The 22,836-nt window shown below is 39.0% G+C and overlaps 1 long non-coding RNA gene across 1 annotated transcript in view; it reads right to left on the bottom strand.

The window, feature by feature from the left end:
* Positions 1-5,195: 5,195 nt before the first annotated feature.
* Positions 5,196-22,836, bottom strand: part of LOC129629874 (uncharacterized) — a 38,024-nt gene continuing 20,383 nt past the window's right edge. Inside the window, exons 2-3 of the long non-coding RNA XR_008703355.1 lie at positions 7,681-7,759; positions 5,196-5,522 (exon numbers count right to left, since the gene is read on the bottom strand). This is a non-coding gene — a long non-coding RNA (uncharacterized LOC129629874). The remainder of the gene's footprint in view (positions 5,523-7,680; positions 7,760-22,836) is intronic.

Below are 22,836 nucleotides of genomic sequence, written 5' to 3'. Positions count from 1 at the left end.
GTTATATTCTTGATCAGAAGTTATACTGGAGTAATTTTTAGTGATAAAATGTGTTTTCTAACACTTGAATTATTAAGGTCCCGATTATTTTTGTCATTAATTTATAGTGCTCATTATTGTAAAGAATCTTCCTTCACAATTATCTCATTTAATTCTTTAAACAATCCTATAAGATAGGTGTCTTTCTTCATTTTTAGCTGCTTAAGAGATGAAGTTGAAAGGGTTAAATATCTTGCTCAGGGTCAAATAGTTAGTGAGTGAAGAGTTCAAACCCAGGTCTGCCTCAGGAGCTTCAAAGCAACAGGGTAAAAAGTTTTTTAAAATAAGAAGTATAATTGGCACATGATATCTGGAACTTATTGCAACTGGGTGTGACTAAGAAATGCAGGGAAAAAAATTCTCTTTTCAGAATCTCTTTCCTTAACAATCAGGGACCCACTCTCCACAGTGGGTTAAGAGATACATAGCACCTTTTCATGGCTGAGTAATATTTCATTGTATATATGTACCAAATCTTCTCTATCCATTCATCTGTAGGGTGGGACAAATGGAGAGAGTAGCACTGATATATATATATATACATATATATATATATACTACCATGTATAAAAGAGGTAGGTAGTGGAAACCCTGGTTACAGCACAGGGAGCTCAACTTGGCACTTTGTAATGACCTAGAGGGTTGAGAGCAGGTGTGGGAGGGAGGCTATGGAGGGAGGGGATATATGTATACACGTAGCTGATTTTCTTTGTGTTGCAGCAGAAATTAACACAACATTGCAAAGCAACTATACTCCAATAATAATGAAAAAATAGATAAGTAGCAGCAAGGTACATATTTTCTTTTAAGCATTAAATGAGGCATTACACTAGGATCTGTTTCTTTTCTGAATGCTTTGTGATGAGCATTATATGAAATAGATGCTGAGTGGGAAGCAAGTAAGTGGATGTCACACTGACACATGCTTTCCTCCCCAGCATTGCCCCTTGCTCTGCCCAGCTCTTCCCCAGTGAAGAAAGAAACAGAGGAAAATCAGAGATACCAAAGGTACATTTGATGCAAAGATGGGCACAATAAAGGACAGAAATGGTATGGACCCAACAGAAGCAGAAGATATTAAGAAGACGTAGCAAGAATACAAAGAAGAACTATACAAAAAAGATTTTCATGACTCACCTAGGGCCAAACATCCTGGATTGCAAAGTCAAGTGGGCCTTAGGAAGCATCACAATGAACAAATCTAGTGAAGGTGATGGAATTCCAGTTGAGCTATTTCAAATTCTAAAAGGTGATGCTGTTAAAGTACTGCACTTAATATGCCAGCAAATTTGGAAAACTCAGCAGCGACCACAGGACTGAAAAATGTCAGCTTTCATTCCAATCCCAAAGAAAGGCAATGTTAAAGACTATTTAGACTACTGCACAATTGCACTCATCTCACACGCTAGCAAAATAATGCTCAAAATTCTCCAAGCCAGGCTTCAACAGTACATGAACCATGAACTTTCAAATGTTCAAGCTGGACTTAGAAAAGGCAGAGGAACCAGAGATCAAATTGCCAACATCGTTGGATCATCAAAAAAGCAAGAGAGTTGCAGAAAAGCACCTACTTCTGCTTTATTGACTACAACAAAGCCTTTGACTGTGTGGATCACAATAAACTCTGGAAAATTCTGAAAGAGATGGGAATACCAGACCACCTTACCTGGCTCCTGAGAAATCTGAATGAAGGTCAGGAAGCAATAGCCAGAACTGGACATGGAAAAACAGATTGGTTCCAAACCAGGAAAGGAGTATGTCAAGGCTGTATATTGTCATCCTGCTTATTTAACTTATATGCAAAGTACATTATGTGAAATGCCAGGCTGGATGAAGCACAGGCTGGAATCAAGATTGCTGGGAGAAATATCAATAACCTCAGATATGCAGATGACACCAACTTTATGGCAGAAAGTTAAGAACTAAAGTGCCTCTTGATGAAAGTGAAAGAGGAGAGTGAAAAAGTTGGCTTAAAGCTCAACATTCAGAAGACTAAGATCATGGCATCTGGTCCCATCACTTCATGGCAAATAGATGGGTAAATGATGGAAACAGTGACAGACTTTATTTTCTTAGGCTCCAAAATCACTGCAGATGGTGACTGCAGCCATGAAATTAAAAGACATTTGCTCCTTGGAAGAAAAGCTATGACTAACCTAGACAGTGTATTAAAAAGCAGAGATATTACTTTGGCAACAAAGGTGTGTCCAGTCAAAGCTATGGTTTTTCCAGTAGCCATGTATGGATGTGAGAGTTGAACTATAAAGAAAGCTGAACACCAAAGAACTGATACTTTTGAACTGTGGTGTTGGAGAAGACTCTTGAGAGTCCCTTGGCCTGCAAGGAGATCCAACCAGTCCATCCTAAAGGAAATCGGTCCTGAATATTCATTGGAAGTACTGATGCTGAAGCTGAAACTCCAATACTTTGGCCATCTGAGTGAAGAACTGACTCATTTGAAAAGACCCTGATGCTGGGAAAGATTGAAGAGGGGAGGAGAAGGGGATGACAGAGGATGAGATGGCTGGATGGAATCACCAACTCTATGGACATGAGTTTTGAGTAAGCTCCAGGAGTTGGTGATGGACAGACAAGCCTGGCGTGCGGTAATCCATGGGGTCACAAAGAGTTGGACATGACTGAGAGACTGAACTGAACTGAAAGAATTAGTTTTAAATGTAAACATGTAGGATAAGATCCATTTGAGTCCCTCCCTAACAAATAAATACAAAGACATAAATCTGCTTCTTTGGCCATGAACCCAAAACAAACTGCTATCTCATGAGGCGTGATAAATTTGGTAGTGTGATCACTTTATTTTCTGGAGAAAAGAATAGAATAATCTCTTTCTTAGGCTAATGCAATATGTTTTTAAATGTGCTATTTACAGCCTCTCTGGAACCCTTCCACTCTGATCTTTACAATACAAAATCTGTCTGAATCTCCGAGACTCAATCAAATATCACTCTTAAGGTGTAGAATAGGTAAGTCTAGTAGCAGAAACCTCAATTGAAATTTAACATATAACTGTTTCCTTATTTGGCATTCTGTTTCCTCATCCTCATCCTTATTCTTAATTATTCTGAAATCTCTCTGAGTTGAGGCCAAGGTGGTTTTATTTTCTTACGAGTTGTTATTTAGCACTAATACTTAGCATGTATTAGGGGCTTGATAATTACCTACTGAATAAGTGAGTAAATTAGGACAGGGAAACTGATGAAATATGTTTGTGTCTTTTCTAAGTTTAAAAGGTTTTGTAGCCCAGAAGCTACTAGAAAGTAACTGAGTACATGTGAAACACCAATTCACCAATTTGAATTTTAAATGACTCCAGTGAATGAGCTTCTATCACAATTTCCTGTGACACAGCAACTCATCTGACAAAAATCTTTTACTATTTTACTCAATGCCTTCCAGGAAATATAAGGAAGGCACCAGCTTGCTAGAATTTCATCAATGTTTGGTCAGACCAAAAATGTCTTTATTATTTTAAAAAGAAAATTACGGATCCAGGGATACAGTTACTTTTTCAAAGAGAACATATTGTTATATGGGGTAAAACTATAATGAGTTTATACTTGAAAAACATTAATTTTTAAAATACAACCAAAATTCTCTGTCACTTCAAAGGATATGTTATTTTTCTTTTTGGAAATGCTGTACTTATGAGAAATAACAAAGATCCAAAAGAATCATTTTTCTCATAATTTTGTTAGTATTTTCTTTTCCTTTCCCCAGGACAAATTTGAGGAGTTTTGAAATTAGATTATCACTTTTTAACTGAAGTAAGTCTCTTTTCAAACCGGAGTTTAAAAATTCCTCCTATTCTTTTTAAATACAACTATGCTTTTTAATAAAGAAGCAAGGTCAAAAGATATCTACTCAGGTTTCTCTATTCTGGTAAGATGGGTCAGAAACAAGTGCAAATTAGTGAAACATGTAAGAGAGAGATGTCAGTTAAAAAGGTAGCAAAGTGTGTGAGTGCTAAGTCGCTTCAGTCGTGTCGGACTCTTTGCGACCCCATGGACTGTAGCCCATCAGGCTCCTCTGTCCATGGAATTCTCCAGGCAAGAATACTGGAGTGGGTTGCCATTGCCTTCTCCAGAGGATCTTCCCTACCCAGGGAAGGTAGGGATCAAAGCCGTGTCTCCTACATCTCCTTCATTGGGCGGGGGCAGGGGTAGATTTAGCAGCAGTGATACATGTTGTTTCTGAGCCACAACTTTGCAGAAGGGAGTGCTTTCTCTCTTTGAGTTCTCCTCCTGCAGGTTGCAAGGCAAGTGGAAGTGTCAAGACTCTAAGAATGGTGGACTGCCAAGATGGAAGAGGTTTAGTTTCTTGATTTATTACTTCATAGAAGCATCTTTGCACATGAAATGAGTAAGAAATTAATTTCCATGCGGTTTTAGCAGTTATATATTTTGAGTTTACTTATATAGAAGCTTAATCTCTCCCAACAAATGGATGTTGTTGTGCGTTTAGTCTCTAAGTCATGTCCAATTCTTTTGTAACCTCATAGACTGTAACTTGTCAGGCTCCTCTATCCATGGGATTTACCAGGCAAGAATACTGAAGTGAGTTGCCATTTCCTTCTCTGGTGAATAGATAGGATTATACTAAAATATTAGAAATGAAATAAAGATGTTGTTTCACTGAGAGAGAAAAATATTAGTAAATTTATGGAGCTATCACCAGAGGCTCGCAATGGTCAAGAGTGGCTACAGCATCAGTGCGTGCTTGTATGGACAAGTTGACTGGGTTTAGAGGATGAAGCAGGGAGGATTGAGCAGCTCTTAAAATATTATATAAGTTAAGGTGCTTTGGTTGCAAGTGACAGAGAATTGAAATTGGATTTTTTTTTTTAAAGCAGTTTATTATCTAATAAAACAAGAAGTTCTGAGGAAGTACACCCTGGGCATACTGGCTAAGTCTTTATAAACTGAAGTCTCTTATCTCTTTCCTTTTCCATGTGTTGACTTCACCTTTAGGCTTGAAACAAGAGGGCTGAAGCCTTTCCAGATGAAATATCCAGATCTAACAATAACTTAGGGGGCAAACAGTTATTTTGTTACCTAAAGACATGTGTGGGGTCTGGCTGCTTGCCGCTCAAAAGCCAATAAACAGGCCAGGTTGGTGGAAGGAATAGTTTGCTTTATTTCTGAGGCCAGCATCCAGAGGGCAAGGGCAGATGTCTGCCCAAAGGCTGACTCCCCCTCATTACTGACAGTCAGTGAGGAAGAGCTTTTATAGACAGAGGAAGAGGGCTACATGGTATAGTCAGCTCTGACAGTCATCTTCAGATTGGTCATCAGTGGTCTGACTGGCTTCATCTTGGTTGTTTTAGGTACAGTTAACCTTCAGTTCGAAGGTCGGTTTGTTTCCATTACTTTGAGGCCAATTCTTAGAACTGTGGCAGGTTATATCATGGCTACAGTCTGGTCATCATGTAGTTAACTTCTCTACCTGGTGGGGGGTTTCAGTATCTGTAAGACAGGGCACAGGATATGGCTCAGAATATTATCTTTAGCTCTTGAGAAAGAATTAAATGTACCTGACTCTGTTTAATGACTACATTATTATTATTTGGTCTCCTTTGACTGTTTCCCTCTGTTTCTGCATTTCTCACTTCTCTGATTAAACTTACTCTTTGACTGAAGCTTTCCACAGACAAAAGGCAGGGAGAGGACCTTGCAGGCTGGGCGGGTAAGGACCATAGGGTCCTGCTCTGTTTCAGTTGTCCCCATGACCACTTTTTAAAAGTGAGGGAAATTTTCCCAGTATTTTGTGTTTGTCTCCATGATAAGCAAAAATGTAAGCATATTTTGGAAATCTGGATACATATTCAGATTTTCACTTTTTAGATAATTATTTTATGTCCATAAACTCAGATTCTGAGTCTTCTTAATCTATTTCTGTTCTCAGGGTCTAATACTCCTCAGAGATCCCTGTGGAATGAGGCAAATTTTCATAATCCTCTGAAACAGTGGTTCTCAACTGGGTTAGGGAACTTCGGAAAAGTCTGGAGACATTTGATGTTGTCTCAACTGGGAGGGTGCTGTCGGCTAGTGGGATGAGGCTGGGGCCACTGCTAAACATCTTACAGTGCACAGGAATCACCAAAAGAATGATCTGGCCCCAAATGTCCATGCAGCTGGAGTCGAGAAACCCTGCTTGAAGATTTTAATCAAGCCTGTTTTGGTAAGTACCCTTACCAAAGGACCATCCATTATAGATGCTGCAGTTATGCAGACACCTCCTAGGACTTTAGGGATCCTTAAAGACAAGTTGGTTAATAATAGCAAAGACTCAGAGACTAGATCTTAACTATTTTGGGTAGATCTAGCTTTCATGTAAACCTTCAAATAAGCTGTTCCAAGCTTTGAAGATCCAAGACACGGGGCCTTGGAGGCTCCACTCACGAGCTGGCAGCCCTGTTGGTGATGTTGTATGCAGGCAATGCCAGCCAGATGATTTTACCCTAATCAAGATTTGTATGAACATGACATTTTGCTTATTCTGTTGCCTTTTTGTTCTTCTGATTCATAAACAGCAATAGCAGAGCCGAACAATGATCCCTTCTTGTTGCAGACACAGATGTGCAAAGTGCATGAAGGGTTTCAATGAGGCCAGCAATGCCAAAACAATTCAGATTATACCTCATCTGCTGCACTCCAGGGTTTCAGACTACAAAAGTGTGCAAACACTCTAACCCTCTATATTTATATTCAACTGGTCTTAGGAGTGGCCACACAGCATTCTCCACAGGCATACATGTTCAACACATTAAAATCATCAAAAATGCTCTCTATACGCTTAGATGAAAACTTTTTGATTCAACACCAGTGGATAATGTCCTATCAGAAAGTATAAGTTCAAATATTTGACCCAAAAACTTCTTTTCTTGTACTTGCAGTTCTCCCTTTTCTGAAACTAGTAAAAAGGGTAACACTTTCAACATTTAACTGAAGTCTGTGTGTATGTGTCTGACTCTTTGCAAACCCATGAACTGTAGCCCACCAAGCTCCTCTGTCCATGGGATTCTCCAGGCAAGAATACTGGAGTGGGTTGCCATTTCCTCCTCCAGAGGATCTTCCCGACTCAAGGATCAAACCAGAATTTCCTGTGTCTCCTGCATTGCAGGCGGATTTTTTACTACTGAGCCTGATAGCTAAAAATATTCATTATAAAGGCTATACAGTGCAATATTTTGGCAATGCATTCCAACCTATTATATAAGATAAGGGTCAAACTTTCCACAAAGAGCCAGACAGTAAACATATGGTTTCATGGATCATATAGGCTCTTTTGAAACTACTCACCTGGGAACTATACTCAATATCCTGTACTAACCTATAATGGAAGAGAATGTAAGAATACATATGTAAAACTGAATCACTTTTACTGTACACCAGAAAGTAACACAACATTACAAATTAACTTTACTTTAATAACAATTAACTACTCAGCTCTGCTCTTGAAGCAAGAAAGCAGTCAGAAAATATGCCAACGAATGAATGAGATGGACTCATTCTTTATTTACGGACTCTGAAATTTGAATTTCATATAACTTCCATGTGTCACAAAATATGATTCTTTTTTATTTACATTTTAACCATTTATAAATAGAAAAATCACTCTTACCTCATGAGCCACGAAAACAGACAATGGGCTGGATACCCCACAGGCCATAGTCTTCTGACCCTTGATCTAAGGAACATACCTGTTTATATAAGAAAACATAAAATATAACACCAAGTAGAAGGATGATGGTTACAAGAAAGACAGGAGAGATACTTCAAATTTCCATCTTTAGCCTAAAATACATTTTTAATAAATCATTCTAATCTAATAGTCAAAATGATTTGATTTAAAAAATGATATTACAGTGAATCTGTGATAATAATATTGTACTCTTTTATTAAAAGGATAAATTTCTAAGAAGACTTAAATTCTTTGACAGTACTCAATTTTTTGAAATTCTATCAGGAATATTCTTTACACATCTTAAAATGTTTACCTCATATTTTCTTTATGTGTCAGGTTATCAAGGATTTGGTTCATGGTACATCTATTGTAATTAAATAAGGTAGTAAAATTATTCCTAAATCCATTTTACTTAAGTGTCTCTGTTACTGATCATTAAGAATTACAGGAAATTTGGTAAAGATATTCAAGGTACTTAAATTAGGTATGTACATCCTAAAATGTAAAACTATCTATGGGTTCAAGGAATGGACTCCACATAATGGACTATTCCCTTTCTTTTCTTTAAAAATATCCTAAATATGCATCTCAAAGATAACTGATTGGGTGAGTATTCCTTTGATCCACATAGACTTGCCCCAGTAGGAGCCATTAGAACAAATGGAATTACTCTTTCCCTCCATAGATCAACATCTAATGAATGCTCATCCTTCTTGTCTCCTCAGCTGAATCCTGAAAATAGCAGTTATCAGAAGCCAATACTATCTGAGTCTACTGTTTTCAGTACCTGCCATACCATGGACAGAGGTGCTTAGTGGGCTGCAGTCCTCAGGGTCGCAAAGAGCTGGACAGGACTGAATGACTAAGCACTCACTCACACCATCTGAAGTCATGTTGGTTTCTATCATGTTTGCTGCTGCTTCTGCCTGAAAGCTCTTTGTCTCTTGTTATTCAAGAGTAACTGGAATATGGGGCTTCCCTGCTAGCCTAGACATCCCCTGGAGAAGGGCGTGGCTACCCACTCCAGTATTCTTGGAGAATAACATGGACAGAGGAGCCTGGCTGGCTACAGTCCATAGGGTCACAAAGAGTCGGACATGACTAAAGCAACTTGGCACAAACAACTGGAATATAGTCTCCTTTAAGAAGCTTTTCGAGTACCTCATCCCTACATTCTTTCATTGAAGCCGTATCTGTTACAGTGATTTACTGTTGCACACTTACTGCTTTATGTATTCTGGCTCTCTGTCTTGTGCTGTAAGCTCTCTGAGGACAGAAGTTTTCTAGCTTCAGCACGCAGCTTCACGCTGGATGTAGATGTAGAGTAGATATTAGATATTAAGTGATCAGAAGGTTGGTCTTCTTGAATCTCTCATATCATTTTGGACTGTTTAAAAGGAAGTGGGTGTTTCCACTGAATCTAATCACGTCTTGTAACTTGCTGTCAGAACTCTGTTGAGGGGCCAAAACCCCTTCACCCCTTCCCTGCTGGAGCCCAAGAAAAACGTGGAGCACACCCTTTTACTCCTAACCCACAAGCAGCTCCAGAATGTCTGTCCTGAAGAGGCTCAGAGAAGGAAATCTGACAAGAGGGTGGAAATGGGAAGAGGACCTAGAAAATGTGTCTCTTAGTGACAGTTGCCAAGCAGGAACAGTATTTTTCTCGGGTGCTTACTTGGAGTGGCTTTTGGGGGTTTTCAGAGACAACAGGGAGTTGGGCTGAAGCTCCTTCAGCCAACTCTTGTTTTAAAATGTTATGTTTTAGAGTGGCTTGTTATACAATAAAAGGTAACTGACCCAAGTTGTAGATATCATCCACTGCTATCCCCTCTCGATCCCTGCTACGTCTACCAGCATAAGACTGTAGACTGTAAAACATAAATGGTTGTCCTCCACGGAAAGTGAAATCACAGAAGGAGATGAAAACATAAGTGAAACTAAATTTATAGCATTGATATAGATTTTTCCTTGCGTTGAACGAGGAAGCCTGAAAGATTAACAATCATAAAGAAGCTACTTTCTCCCAATGAAATGTATACGACTACATCTATACTACTGGTGGATTTAAATTTCTCCAAAAATCCTTTGAGATTCCCCTGTATAAAAGGGAAACCTTAATTCTTTATTCCTTGAATGTGGGTGGACTTTGACTTGCTTTTAACACACAGGATATCACAGAAGTTATATTATGCCACTTTGGGCTTCATCTATTAGCACTGGGGCTTCCTTCTTGCCCTTTCTCTTGAATTACTTGTTCTGGGCAAGCCAGTTAACATGTGATAACACTCAGGCAGCCCTGTAAAGAAGTTCATATGGAAAAAGAGAAAGGATTCCTCCCACAAGTACTTGAATAGCCATCTTAAAAGTGGATCCTTCAGCCTCAGTCAAGTCTTCAGACTGACTGCAGGCTTGGCCAGCAACTTAACTACAGCCGCATGAGAGACTGTGAGAACTACCCAGATTACTAACTCATTAAAACTGTGAAACAATGCTGTTGTTGTTTAGTCTCTCAGTCGTGTCTAACTCTTTGCAACCCCATGGACTGCAGCACACCAGGCTCCCCTGTCCTTCAGTACCTCCCAGAGTTTGTGCAAACTCATGTCCATTGAGTCAGTGATAATCTCTAACCATCTCAGCCTCTGTCACCCCCTTCTCCTGTTGCCTTCAATCTTTCCCAGCATCAGGGTCTTTCCAATGAGCCAGCTCTTCGCATCAGGTTGCCAAAGTATTGGAGCTTCAGCTTTAGCATCAGTCCTTCCAATGACTATTCAGGGTTGATTTCCCTTAATACTGACTGGTTTGATCTCCTTGTAGTCCAAAGGACTCGTATTTAGTTGCCTACATGATATTTCACTAGGATGTGTCTCTGGCAGATTGCTTTCAAAGATGGCAGCAATAATTTCTCCCAAGATCCTTTGCCCTGTGACCATGACAGATAGATAAATGTGTTCAGTCATATCCAACTCTGCAACCCCATGAACTGTAGCCCGCCAGGCTCCTCTGTCCATGGAATTTTCCAGGCAAGAATACTGGAGTGGATTGCCATTTCCTACTTCAGGGGATCTTCCCAACCCAGGGATTGAATCTGTGTCTCTTGTATCTGCATTGGCAGGTGGATTCTTTACCACTGCACCACCTGGGAAGCCCATGGTATATGTTAACAATGGAATATTACTCAGTCATAAAAAGAATGAAATGATGCCATTTGCAGCAACATGGATGCAACTAGAGACTATCATACTGAGTGAAATAAGTCAGAAAGAGAAAAACAAATACCACATGATATCACTTATATGTAGAATCTAAAATATGACACAAAACAGAAGCAGACTCACAGATGTAGAGAACAAGCTTGTGGTTGCCAAAAAAGAAGAGAAGGTGGGGGAAGGATGGATTGGGAGTTTGGGATTAGTAGATGCAAACTATTATATATAGGAAGGAAAAACAACAAGGGTTTACTGTGTAGCACAGGCAACTATATTCAATATCCTCTGATAAACCATAATGGAAAGGAATATGAAAAATAAGAAAAAGTATAACTGAATAATTTTACTGCACAGTAGAAATTAACACAACATTGTAAATCAATTATACTTCAATAAAAATTTTTAAAAATCGACACATACCAACAAAACTGTTATTTTGAGGGGGACAGGATGTACTAGCACAACTGCGGGCTCCAGAACTGTACAACTTTAGCCACACACCCGGGGACCAGAAGCCAGGAGTTGCCAACGTCACGTCCAGGAACATAGCTGAGATCAATGCTGGCTCACCGGCCACTCTGAGTCTGCTAGACCCTTATGAGAAAAATGTGTGCCTCGCACCCAACTGTCTGTCACTTAACTCATATCTGAATTCAAGTCTTTCATGAGTACATATGGTTGGTGCAACCTATGTCGCATTCAGAATGCTAGTTCAAGGGAGTCTAAAATACAATTTTCAATTGTTGATCTCTGCAGTTAGAAGACCTACTAGAAGGAAGTTGGAATAGATGTTAAGTATGTCAAGCTGCCACATCTGTCCTTCTCCCCATGACATTTCTGCTACTCTGTCATGCCCCCTGTTAATTCTTTCATGAGATGTATCACAATTTAAAATTACACATATGTTTGTGTGTATAAAATTTTCCATTTCCTTGCACTTGTGAAAGAAACCTGCCCTTGAGTGCAGGAACATTGTTTTGTTCATGGAAGCACTTAGAATGGTGGTTGGCTCATGGCAACTCCAACCAATAGTTTTAGAATGGGAAAGGAGTAAATACATAAATAACAAGTAAGCAGTCATTAAAAATAGTAGTCATTTTGTGATGCTGTCCCTCCGAGGGGTGTCCCTAGACATGTCACTTCCCCTTTGATGTGGCTCTCCTGGCCTAAGGAGTAGCCCCAGCCTGCAAGCACTTCTTTCTTCTAGTCTCTTAATTTACAGCCCCACCAGTATCTCCATCCTTTCCCCTTTCAAGAAGTTTCCCTCAGTCCTTGGTGAAAGTCTTTTAGAGCCTGGATGCGTCCCAGGCATTGGCTGAATATGGATTAATGTTGGCTTGTATTCCATTTTAAAGTTATATGTGGGAGAAGAAAGTGGGGAGGAATTGGCTCCAATAGGACACGACTGAAGCGACTTAGCAGCAGTAGCAGAAGCAGCATGAACAAAAATGAATATGGTGCTTGCTTTTCTGCTTCAGTCTATCTTTCCACCAATGAGATGTGAGGACATTCTGGATCCTTCTTGAGACGGATTAGTGATCATATTTTTGGACCATAAACATTGCTTATCACCTTAGCTGACAACTCATTGAAGAAACAATACTGCTGTATTTGAAGAACTCTGTCCCTTCCCAAGAGAATTTATAATTCCTAGTAATTGAACTGATGGGTATTATGTCCTTTCCTCCTCTCAAAAAGGCTTCCCTTTTTGAGGCTCAGTTGGTAAAGAATCTGCTAGTTGGGGAGAGTAGGGGCCCCTCTCTAATTGGGGTGCTCAGACTTCTCATTGTGATGGCTTCTCTTGTTGTGGAGCACAGCTCTAGGACAAGCAGGCTTCAGTAACTGTGGCACGTGGGCTCAACAGTTGTGGCTCCTGGGCTCTAGAGCACAGGCTCAATAGCTGTGGCACATGGATTTAGCTGCTCTTTGGCATATGAAATCTTCCCAGATCAGGGATCGAACTTGTGTCTCCTGCCTTGTCAGGCAGATTCTTTACCACTGAGCCATCAGGGAAGCCCCTATTGAATTATTTTGATACATTTCAGTAAATTTGTAGAGAGAGTAAAATTGTGGGGATGGAAGGAATGGGGTGCAGATCATTTCTTACCAGAACACCAATAAGGGAGGTCAGAGGGTAGTTTATTTGGAGTTTATCCTCTGTCATTGGTCCCTGAGTCACTGGGATTATGTTTATTCTACAATTTTTCTGTAAAAGAAGCAATGCAAGAAGTAAAAGCTAATGACCAGCCTCCCACCTGCATCTAAGGTCTGTTGGACAAGTGAGTTAGGTACTTTGTATTCTCTTTTCTACCCTTAATCACAGGTCCCATCTCATCTCAACATATTAGACAAAATATGTTCTCCCTTCCATTGAATCTCTGCTGCTGCTGCTAAGTCACTTCAGTCGTGTCTGACTCTATGTGACCCCAGAGATGGCAACCCACCAGGTTCCCCCGTCCCTGGGACTCTCCAGGCAAGAACACTGGAGTGGGTTGCCATTTCCTTCTCCAATGCATGAAAGTGAAAAGTGAAAGTGAAATCGCTCAGTCGTGTCCGATTCCTTAGTGCTTAACTAACATTAAACTTACCTCCATAATCCTTTAGAAGGAAATAGCTACCCACTCCAGTATCCTTGCCTGGAGAATTCCTTGGATAGAGGAGGCTGGTAGGCTATAGTCCATGTGGTTGCAAAGAGTCATATACGACTGAGTAACTAACACATTTTTCAACCTCCATAAACCTAATCAGTGAATGTGATCCTACCCAAGGGCCATAGGAAACAAAAAGGGAAACAGAAGTATAGTAACAAAGTAGACCACTCAGAAGAAATCAATGGGAATAAAGTTTTAAAGAGGGAAGATGAAACTTTGGAAGCATAAGCATACAGTTGTTGCTTCAGACTCAGAAAAAACAAAAACAATTCTATATTTGTTTCTAAAAGCAAATACAGAATTTGGATTATGATCAATTCCAGTTTACAAACAGATTCATAAGAAAATGAATCTATAATTGGGGATAGGAAAGAAGAACCAAAATGAGGAATTCACCTTTCTAATTGCAATATGATGCAGAGATGAGGGTGGTCATCTGTCCTTAAATACTGAATAAAAGAAAGTTATGTATGCATGCTCAGTCACTCAATTGTGCCGGATTCTTTGCCACCCCATAGACTATAGCCCACCAGGCTCCTGTGTCCATGGGATTTTCCAAGCAAGAATACTAGAGTGGGTTGCCATTTCCTATTCCAGGTGATCTTCCCAACACAAGGATCAAACCCACATCTCCTTGCACTGACAGGCAGATTCTTTATCCCTGAGCCACCATGATGACTGACCTGTTAAAACAGGCACACCTTAAAGAAAGGGAAGTGAAAGTGAAAGTTGCTCAGTCATGTCCAACTCTTTGTGACCCCATGGACTATACAGTCCATGGCATTCTCTAGGCCAGAATACTGGAGTGCGTAGCCTTTCCCTTCTCCAGGGCATCTTCCCAACCCAGGGATTGAACCCCGGTCTCCAGCATTGAGTGCAGATTCTTTAGCAGCTGAGCCATAAGGGAAGCCCAAAGAAAGAAAGGTTGTTTAGACTTTATACGCAAGCACAGGATGCTCATTAATCTTGGTAAAAGTAGTGCTGCTGCCCAAAGATATTAACCACGACTTCATGTGAAAATAGGTTGAGTGTGTGAAGAAGGCTCATTTCTGACGGTGCCATCTCGGTGGACCCATTCTAGGTCTCGCTGCACCCATTCTAGGTCTCCCTGCACCCATTCTAGGTCTCGCTGCTTGAAATATGACAAGGAAACCATCACTGCACCATGAGAGGCCAAGGCCTGTGGTGCTGTGCAGCTCCATCCTTCTAAAGCAGTCAGCACCAGGAATGAGAACGCCCAAGACTTAGACTTTGGTCAGAGTGGGTAGATGTTAAAATAAATGTTGATCTTTGGGGTTAAAGAGAAACTCGGGAGCTTACTGTCCAAAACCAGGAAGAGTCCTTGAAGCTTTTAACCTTCTTTTCAGAGTCTAGAAGTCACACATAGGAGGCTCTAAGTTTATTCTAAACTCTGCAGTCTGTGATGGACAATAACGTGGTTTCTGTTTTTGCTTGCTAGATTGCCTGTCTGTGTTTATTTGTGGGTTGCAGCTGACTGATCACACACCATATCTGTTCCATTGTGGTAGACCAGTGCTATTTTCTTTGTTATTTTCCTGGAGGTTGTTTGCAAAGTGTTTCCAGACGTCAAACAAATGGGTTATCCCAAGCACTCTTGTTTTCTAAGCACTGAGTGCACCTTCTCTCTCAAATTGGGTTGAAACTAGAATCTGTTGATTTAGGTGGTTAAAAGTATATAAATGGAAGATGTGGATAGATGGATGTATGGATGGATAGTTTAGACAGATGGATAGATAGATGATAGATCCATAGATAAATAGGATAGGCTATATCAATGATCTAACTTTTTAAATAATTTGTTTATGAAGTCCTGAGAATTAATTCCGGAGTTGTATATTAGGAGAGCACGAGGGAAAAGGATAACAAGCACAAAGGAGCATAAAAGGGAGAGAGAGAGGCAGAGACCAAGAAACAGAGTGAAAGTCAGCTCAAGTGGGTGACCATAACCTCTGGCAAGACATCAGACAAACAAGTTCAACCCAAAGTCAATTTAACTTTATTGGACCACACTGTCTCAGGCAATTAGAAAAATATTTGTAAAACATCAGATGAGAAAAAGGAACGTGGAGCCCAATAATGCAAAACAATGTTTATAAGAGAGAAATCATGAAGTGGGAAGAGTAAACACAATTATTCTATCAGCACCTCCTGTTCTTCTAAAGATTACTTAACTTACATGGAGAGAATGCCTTCAAACAAACATCCAAAATAGTTTCTCTCTAGCATACTCCTACCCCCAAAGGAGTGAGTTTTAAGACCTCTAACTCTCCCTAAGAAAACAACAAACCCTGAGGAATTTTCAATTTTGAGGAATTAGAAATAATTACAGACTAGATTCCATAAGCTTATGGATAATTTTTAAATCAACTAATATCCCCAAGCCAAAGATAAAAATAAAAATGGTCTTTATAGTTCTATTTTGCCCTTGCTTTTCACTTTAGTGAAAAGGTAACCCACAACCCACACAAGTGATAGTCCCCAAGCTGAGATTGTAATTATAAGTTTATCTGGAGAAGAGATTGCACACAAACTCTTCATCCAAATGGGCTTTCAAGGGTCTTCATAGTTCAAGTCAACTGAACTCACCTCAGTGTGGTATTGCATAGTTCAGCTTGTTTTGCCAAGTCTTACAAATTGCAGTAACTGAGTATCTCATGCAGGTGGAAAACAGGAAACGTTGTATTTTTTGTCATCTTCCATCATACACAAAACACACACACACACTCTTCATGGTCTGCACTTCACTCATGTCTAATAAATGGCGGTCCTGCATATTGACTCCTCCAAATTCCTTTTTTCCAGCCAGGTCTGTTCTCTTTCCAGAACCATCCTTGGTATTACCTAATGTCCATGGGGTTGCAAAGAATCAGACACAACTGAAGCGACTTCATACACACACACACACCCACACACACATGTGCACATTCTTATCTAATCCTTCCAAATCACTAAATTCTCTACCTACTACTGAAAAAAATTGATGGTATAGGTTCCTTCTCAGACAAAAATATACTATCTATGTATAAACAAAGTGAAATTTATGGTGTAGAAATCTTCCATTTCTGCCATGGACCTTCCAGTTAACAGGCCAGCCCTCAGGTCACTTCTGCTTCTCTGGGAAAACAGTATACATCAAAATCTATATTTTAAAAATACTATTTAAAATATATTTTAAAATATTAAATAAACTATTAAAATATATTTAAAAAATACTATTATGAAATGCACACACAGATATATTTCATATAGTGTGACTCCTAGAGAAATATCAGGAAAAAAAATATCCAGATTTCTAAGATTTCAAATACCAATTATATGCTTGAATATTTCTAGTCTGAGGCTTTGTTTGTAACCATCATTTGCTTTTTAAAATCCAATGAGCCTTGTGACTTTTTGAAACTTATTTGAAAGGAAAGGGAACCATTCTCTATGTGTTTACTATGATTATGTATAACAAGTAGTAGAAAAATTTGGAGACTAATAGAAGGAATGGCTACATGCCTATTGTGAGGGAATATTGGAAATACCAACTAGATGATAAGTCAACATCCACATATTCATACACTCATGTGTGTATCCGTGAGTTTGTGTGTGTAAGTCTGTTTTTTTCTGTACCATTCTGCTTTAAATAGCTTTAGAATTTAAGGTGTTTATTATGCCCCCGGGCCAAAACCGTGGACGGAAGGAAGCTTCCATGGGCATCTGGTCACTTTTTACGTACTATTATTGCATCGCTGTTCTTGGAAGAGACTGATGTGGCAACACATTTCTGTTAATTTCCCCCGAAGAATGTCACAATGGGTAATGTTCTGTGGGTGGTCATGCAGTGAGACACTGGTGTCTGTCTATGACACATACTGTATATGAAAGGAGGCGTAGATAAAGGTAACCTGAATTCCATCCCTCTCTGTTTATACGATGCTTATCACCATGCTATCTAGACACCCAACCAAGAAGCTTTTCAACAAGGAAAATTTCCTGCTCGGTTTCGTTGAAATCCATGGACGAGGAGTCTGGGCAGGTTCTGGAAGGGTTAATAGGCACACATGCTTCTGGGTAGTCAGAGACGAAAATGGATTGACCCAAGTGGCAACAATTTCCCCATTTCCAAAAATGTAAGCAACCGCTTCAGTGGAATACCACTGGAAATGAATATTCTATATTATAAACATACTCTAAGTGCATTTGCAGGCATCTAGCTGTTTAAACTGTTTTTTACCTAAACCAGTGACTTTTGTAAAGATATAGCTATTCACAATCCTTGTTTATTTTGAATAGTAATAGCATGGAAAATTTCAAAGGAAAATATTTGGCTATGTTTTCTGAAGGAGAGAGCAAATTCTTTGAGTGTATGTGTTGTGTGTATGCATATGGGCACAGATAATATATATTACTTTTAAAAAGCATTAAAGTATATATTCCTTTTTTGAATATTAGTGTAACTTTCAGTAACATTGGCCCCATGATATTTTCTTTTTTGTGTTCCATGATAGAATTGATACAATACAGCATGTGGTTGACTAAGACCAAACATCAGTGAATTCAACTGAACTTTTTACAAAGTCAAATAATAACGAGTCTCTTAGAACATCTGTATTTTCTTTTGGAGAGTCTTCACTTCCTTCCTCTTTCTACCCTCTAACTTCCTTTGTTTTCTTTTAGTCTTGAACTGTAACTGGGACATTCTGGAACATAGATTTATTCTTCTTGACCTCAGCTGTGATTAATCCACCCGAGACAAAGATCAACTTCTGGCCAACACTTGTTCCCTCTTCCTTATATCAGTAATGCAGATTTACCTACTTGTTTGCAGTATCTGCTCTAAGTGTAGTTGAAAAGAAAATCCAGAGAGCAAAGATGCAAGAATTATCTGTGACTGATTTAACAAACACGTGTTGGGTACCATTTATGGCCCTGGTTAGACAGTATTTTTAATGGGTGGATATTAATTTTACTGCATGTGAAACTCAGAAATGCAGATGAGGTTTAAGAGGATGATGAATGGCTTACAGTCCACATTTGTAGGTCCTGTTCTTATTCCTCCACCATATGGTAGAGAAGCAAAATTACAATTTTCTTTGGGTGGGAGGAGGTACTCAGGTAGATTAATCAAACACACTGGCAGCTAGGATGAATGAAACCTTAGTTAACACTAAAAACCTCATTGGAACCATTAGTTCTGACCTCTTTATCAAAACTTTTACCCAAGCTGCTAAGAATTAACAAGATTGATGAATCTGAATTTCAGCTTTTGCCTTTTTCTACTGGTCATTTGTCAATCAGTAGCATTCATTGAGAATTCACTACATAGAGAATATTGTGCAGACTTGCAGCCTCCAAACTCTGTTAAGGAAAAACTACTTTAAGGAATATTAACAGGCTTCTGGAGACAAAGTTGCTACTTTTGCAATTAAGTTAGTTCAATGGTTAAGACATGGATTTCTTTTTACAATAAGCCTTCTCAGAGAATCTAATCTTCTAACACAAATCTAATATTTGTCAATATAAAAGAGGATTTAGTATTCAACGCTTCCCTTTGTTATCCAAGCACAAATTAATATTTCTTGGAAACAGCATTCTGCAGATTTCAAAAAAAGGAGGGGCTGTGGTCACTCCTTTCAGAGAGGGTGTTAGTATCTCTGTTGTAAAAGTGATTACAGAACCAATGTTTTTAGGGTATAAAAGGTCAAAAATTGCTTAACCCAGTGGTACTCAAGCCAAAGTAAATATTAAGTTTTCCTTGGATACCATTAAAAAATAAAATTTTCAACATCTGACCCTCCCCCAAACTTATGTAGAATTTAGGGGGATAGAACCAAAACCCTCAAGGTTGTGGAAAACTCTGTCCAAGCCAATCCAATCAATGCACAAGTGAGACCAATAGCCTTTCAAAGAATCTCCAAGCCTCATTGCCCAGGCATCACTGTTCAATAGCAAAAAACTACGTCCCTGTCCATCCCCCAGTGTACTAGAGAGATGTCCTGAACTCACAGCCTAGCAATAGTAACAGCAACAGGGATGCAAATAGTTCCACAAAGGATGAAGTACACCTGTCTAGGACTCTCAGAATTTGTGCTAGAAAATACAGAGATAATGGAGTCACTACATCAAGGCCACTGATATTGATGCATGGGAAAAATTCAGGAGACAAATTGGAACCATGATGGTTTTTGAAGTTAAAAAGAGGCAGAAGCTAGAAAGAAACAGCTGTGAAATAAGGGGGGAAAAAAGTAAACAGAATATACGAGGACACTGAACCATCATAGAATTTCTAAAACTGTGGTTTGAAATTCGGGATTAACATATACACCTCCTTATACCTAAAACAGATAAACAAGAATTAGGTAGAAACTAACTTTTACCTATTGGAAAGACTTCACAGTGCAGCTAAGAAATAAATCGTCTTTGCAAATATAAAAGGGTAAAACAGGTTTGGAGAAAGACAGGGGCGAGTACTTCAGGGAAGTGTATAGACTTGGAGTAAAAAAGGGTCATGTACACAATGATACTCTGAAGGAGGGTGGGGAGAAATGAATGGCCAAATCAAGAGATTTGTTGATTGGTGCTCTGGCATAAAATCCATGACCTAGACTTTAAGTATGGGTCAAGAATTAAATAGGAAAAAGATCACCTTGTTAAAATGTCATTATTTTAAAGCTTTTTGTTGTTGTTCGCTCTTCAGTCACTAAGTTGTGTCCAACTCTTTGTGACCCTACAGACTGAAGCATGCCAGGCTTCTCCATCCTCCACTGTCTCCCAGAGTTGATTCAAACTCATATCTGTTGAGTTGGTGATGCTATCTAACTACCTCATCCTCTGCTGCTCCCTTCTCCTTTTGCCTTCAATCTTTCTCAGCATCAGGTCTCTTCCAATGAGTCAGCTCTTTGCAGCATGTGGCCAAAGTATTGGGGCTTCAGTAACAGTCCTTCCAATGTATATTCAAGGTCAGTTTCCTGTTGGATTAACTGGTTTGATCTCCTTGCAGTCCAAGGAACTCTCAAAGCCTTCTCCAGCACCACGATTTGAAAACATCAGTTCTTCAGTGCTCAGCCTTCTTCATGGTCCAACATTCACATCCATACATAACTACTGGAAAAAACATAGATAGCTTTCACTATACAGACCTGTATTTAAAAAAATGACTTTTAAGGTCAAAAAATGAAGATGATGGCATCTAGTCCCATCACTTCGTGACAAATAGATGGGGAAACAATGGAAACAGTGACAGACTTTATTTTCTTGGGCTCCATAATCATGGCAGATGGTGACTGTAGCCATGAAATTAAAAGAAGCTTTCTCCTTGGTAGAAAAGCTATGACAAACCTACACAGCATATTAAAAAGCAGAGACATTACTTGGCCGACAAAAGTCCATCTAGCAAAGCTATGGTTTTTCCAGTAGTTATGTATGGATGTGAGAGTTGGACCATAAAGAAGGCTGAGCTTCAAAAAAATGATGCTTTTGAACTGTGATGCTGGAGAAGACTCTGGAGAGTCCCTTGGACTGCAAGGAGATCAAACCAGTCCATCCTAAAGGAAATCGATCCTGAATATTCATTAGAGGGACTGATGCGGAAACTGAAGCTCCAATACTTTGGCCACCTGATGCGAAGAGCTGACTCATTAGAAAAGACACTGACGCTGGGAAAGATTGAAGGCAGGAAGAGAAGGGGACAATAGAGGATGAAATGGTTGAATGGCCTCACCAACTCAATGGACATGGGTTTCAGCAAACTCGGGGAGATGGTGAAAGACAGAGAAGCCTGGCATGCTGCAGTTCATGGGTCACAAAGAGTCAGACATGACTGAGCTACAGAAAAACAACAACCTTTAAGGTACAGTGTTGACCACTTTCTACCCTTTGACATTTAATCCTTCAGCACATAGGAAAAGCAGGGATGAACAAGTATGCCCATATGCTGGCAATAAATGGATGCTAAGAGATGTAAAAGTTTTGCCCGAGACTGGTAAGAATTTAGGTTAAGACTTAAAACACAGACCTGAATTCTTAGGCTATAGTGTGCGTGTTGTATTTTCATAGGCAAAATAAATGCAAAGCTAGCCTCAGAGGGAAAGAAATCAAGAGGCTTCGTTAATCCACTTTCTAGACCCTGAAGTTTCTGTTTTGCAAGAGTTAATTTTTTCTTATTAAAGTTGATACAATAAAATTATGCTGGAGCAGAAGTTTGGAAAAGAGCCTGCAAGTTTATGGAAACCACACTATAGGAATTTAAAGAATTTGAGGTGTTGCAATGATTAGAAATTTGTGTGTTATAGCACATTTATTCAAACTGGAAATGTTTATTGTTTAGTGAAAAATTAGTGCTTGAAACTGATAAATTAACTTAAACACCAGCATGAGGTGCTATTTTCAACACATTCCTAAAAAAACTTTCAAAAACTATATAATAAAATAGAAATATTTATAGGAAAAAATTAACTAAAGGATGTGTCAACCATTTTTCAAATCAATCTATCCTTTTCAAATGTGTCAAGGAAACTTATATGTTTATAAGTTTCATCCATGTGTCAAGGAAACATATGTTTAGTAGAATTCTCTATCTTTTTTAAAGGACTTAGAGGGAATCTTTCTCATTGCATCTTAGAGCAGAAGAAACATAAATCTAGTGTGAAAACACCCAGGATGACAGAAAGTATTGTTAGGATAGGAACTTTTTAAGGATGGGAGTGATAATCACCCTCCTGGCTAAAGACATGGAGGATAAATACAGGAGGTGAACAGTCTAGCTTAAGTATCTGTGATTATGTCTCACTTCAACCTTCATTATCTATTCTGACATTGTTGATGTTGTCTAAGCTTTTGTTTCTAAGTTTGTAACATGGAAAAAAAAGTGTCTAGAAGCATTTTTCAGATCATATATATATTCCTGCTAATTTTTATGTTATATGTCATTGAAAACACACAAGAACCAGAATCTTCTTCTCTTTTTGAGTTAAGGGTACATTATGCAGACATGTTTACTCTGAGTTGTAGGAACATGAGAAAATAAAGGAAAGAAAAGAGAGTATAAGTTCTCTGAGAGTCTAGGTCACATGAATTCGGATGATTCCAATTACTTTGCTATGCTTGAATTTATCTGTCTATACTAAAAAGCCATGTGCTTTTGGAAACCTCTATAATAATACGCCACATGTAATCACAATTACATAATTATACAATATAAAAACGATTACTTAAGTAACATTACCGGTTAA

Source organism: Bubalus kerabau, chromosome 16, assembly GCF_029407905.1.
Source record: "Bubalus kerabau isolate K-KA32 ecotype Philippines breed swamp buffalo chromosome 16, PCC_UOA_SB_1v2, whole genome shotgun sequence".
In the NCBI taxonomy this organism is placed as follows: Eukaryota; Metazoa; Chordata; class Mammalia; order Artiodactyla; family Bovidae; genus Bubalus; species Bubalus kerabau.
Note: the sequence above shows the minus strand (reverse complement) of the source record. Positions and strands in the feature narration are given on the sequence as shown.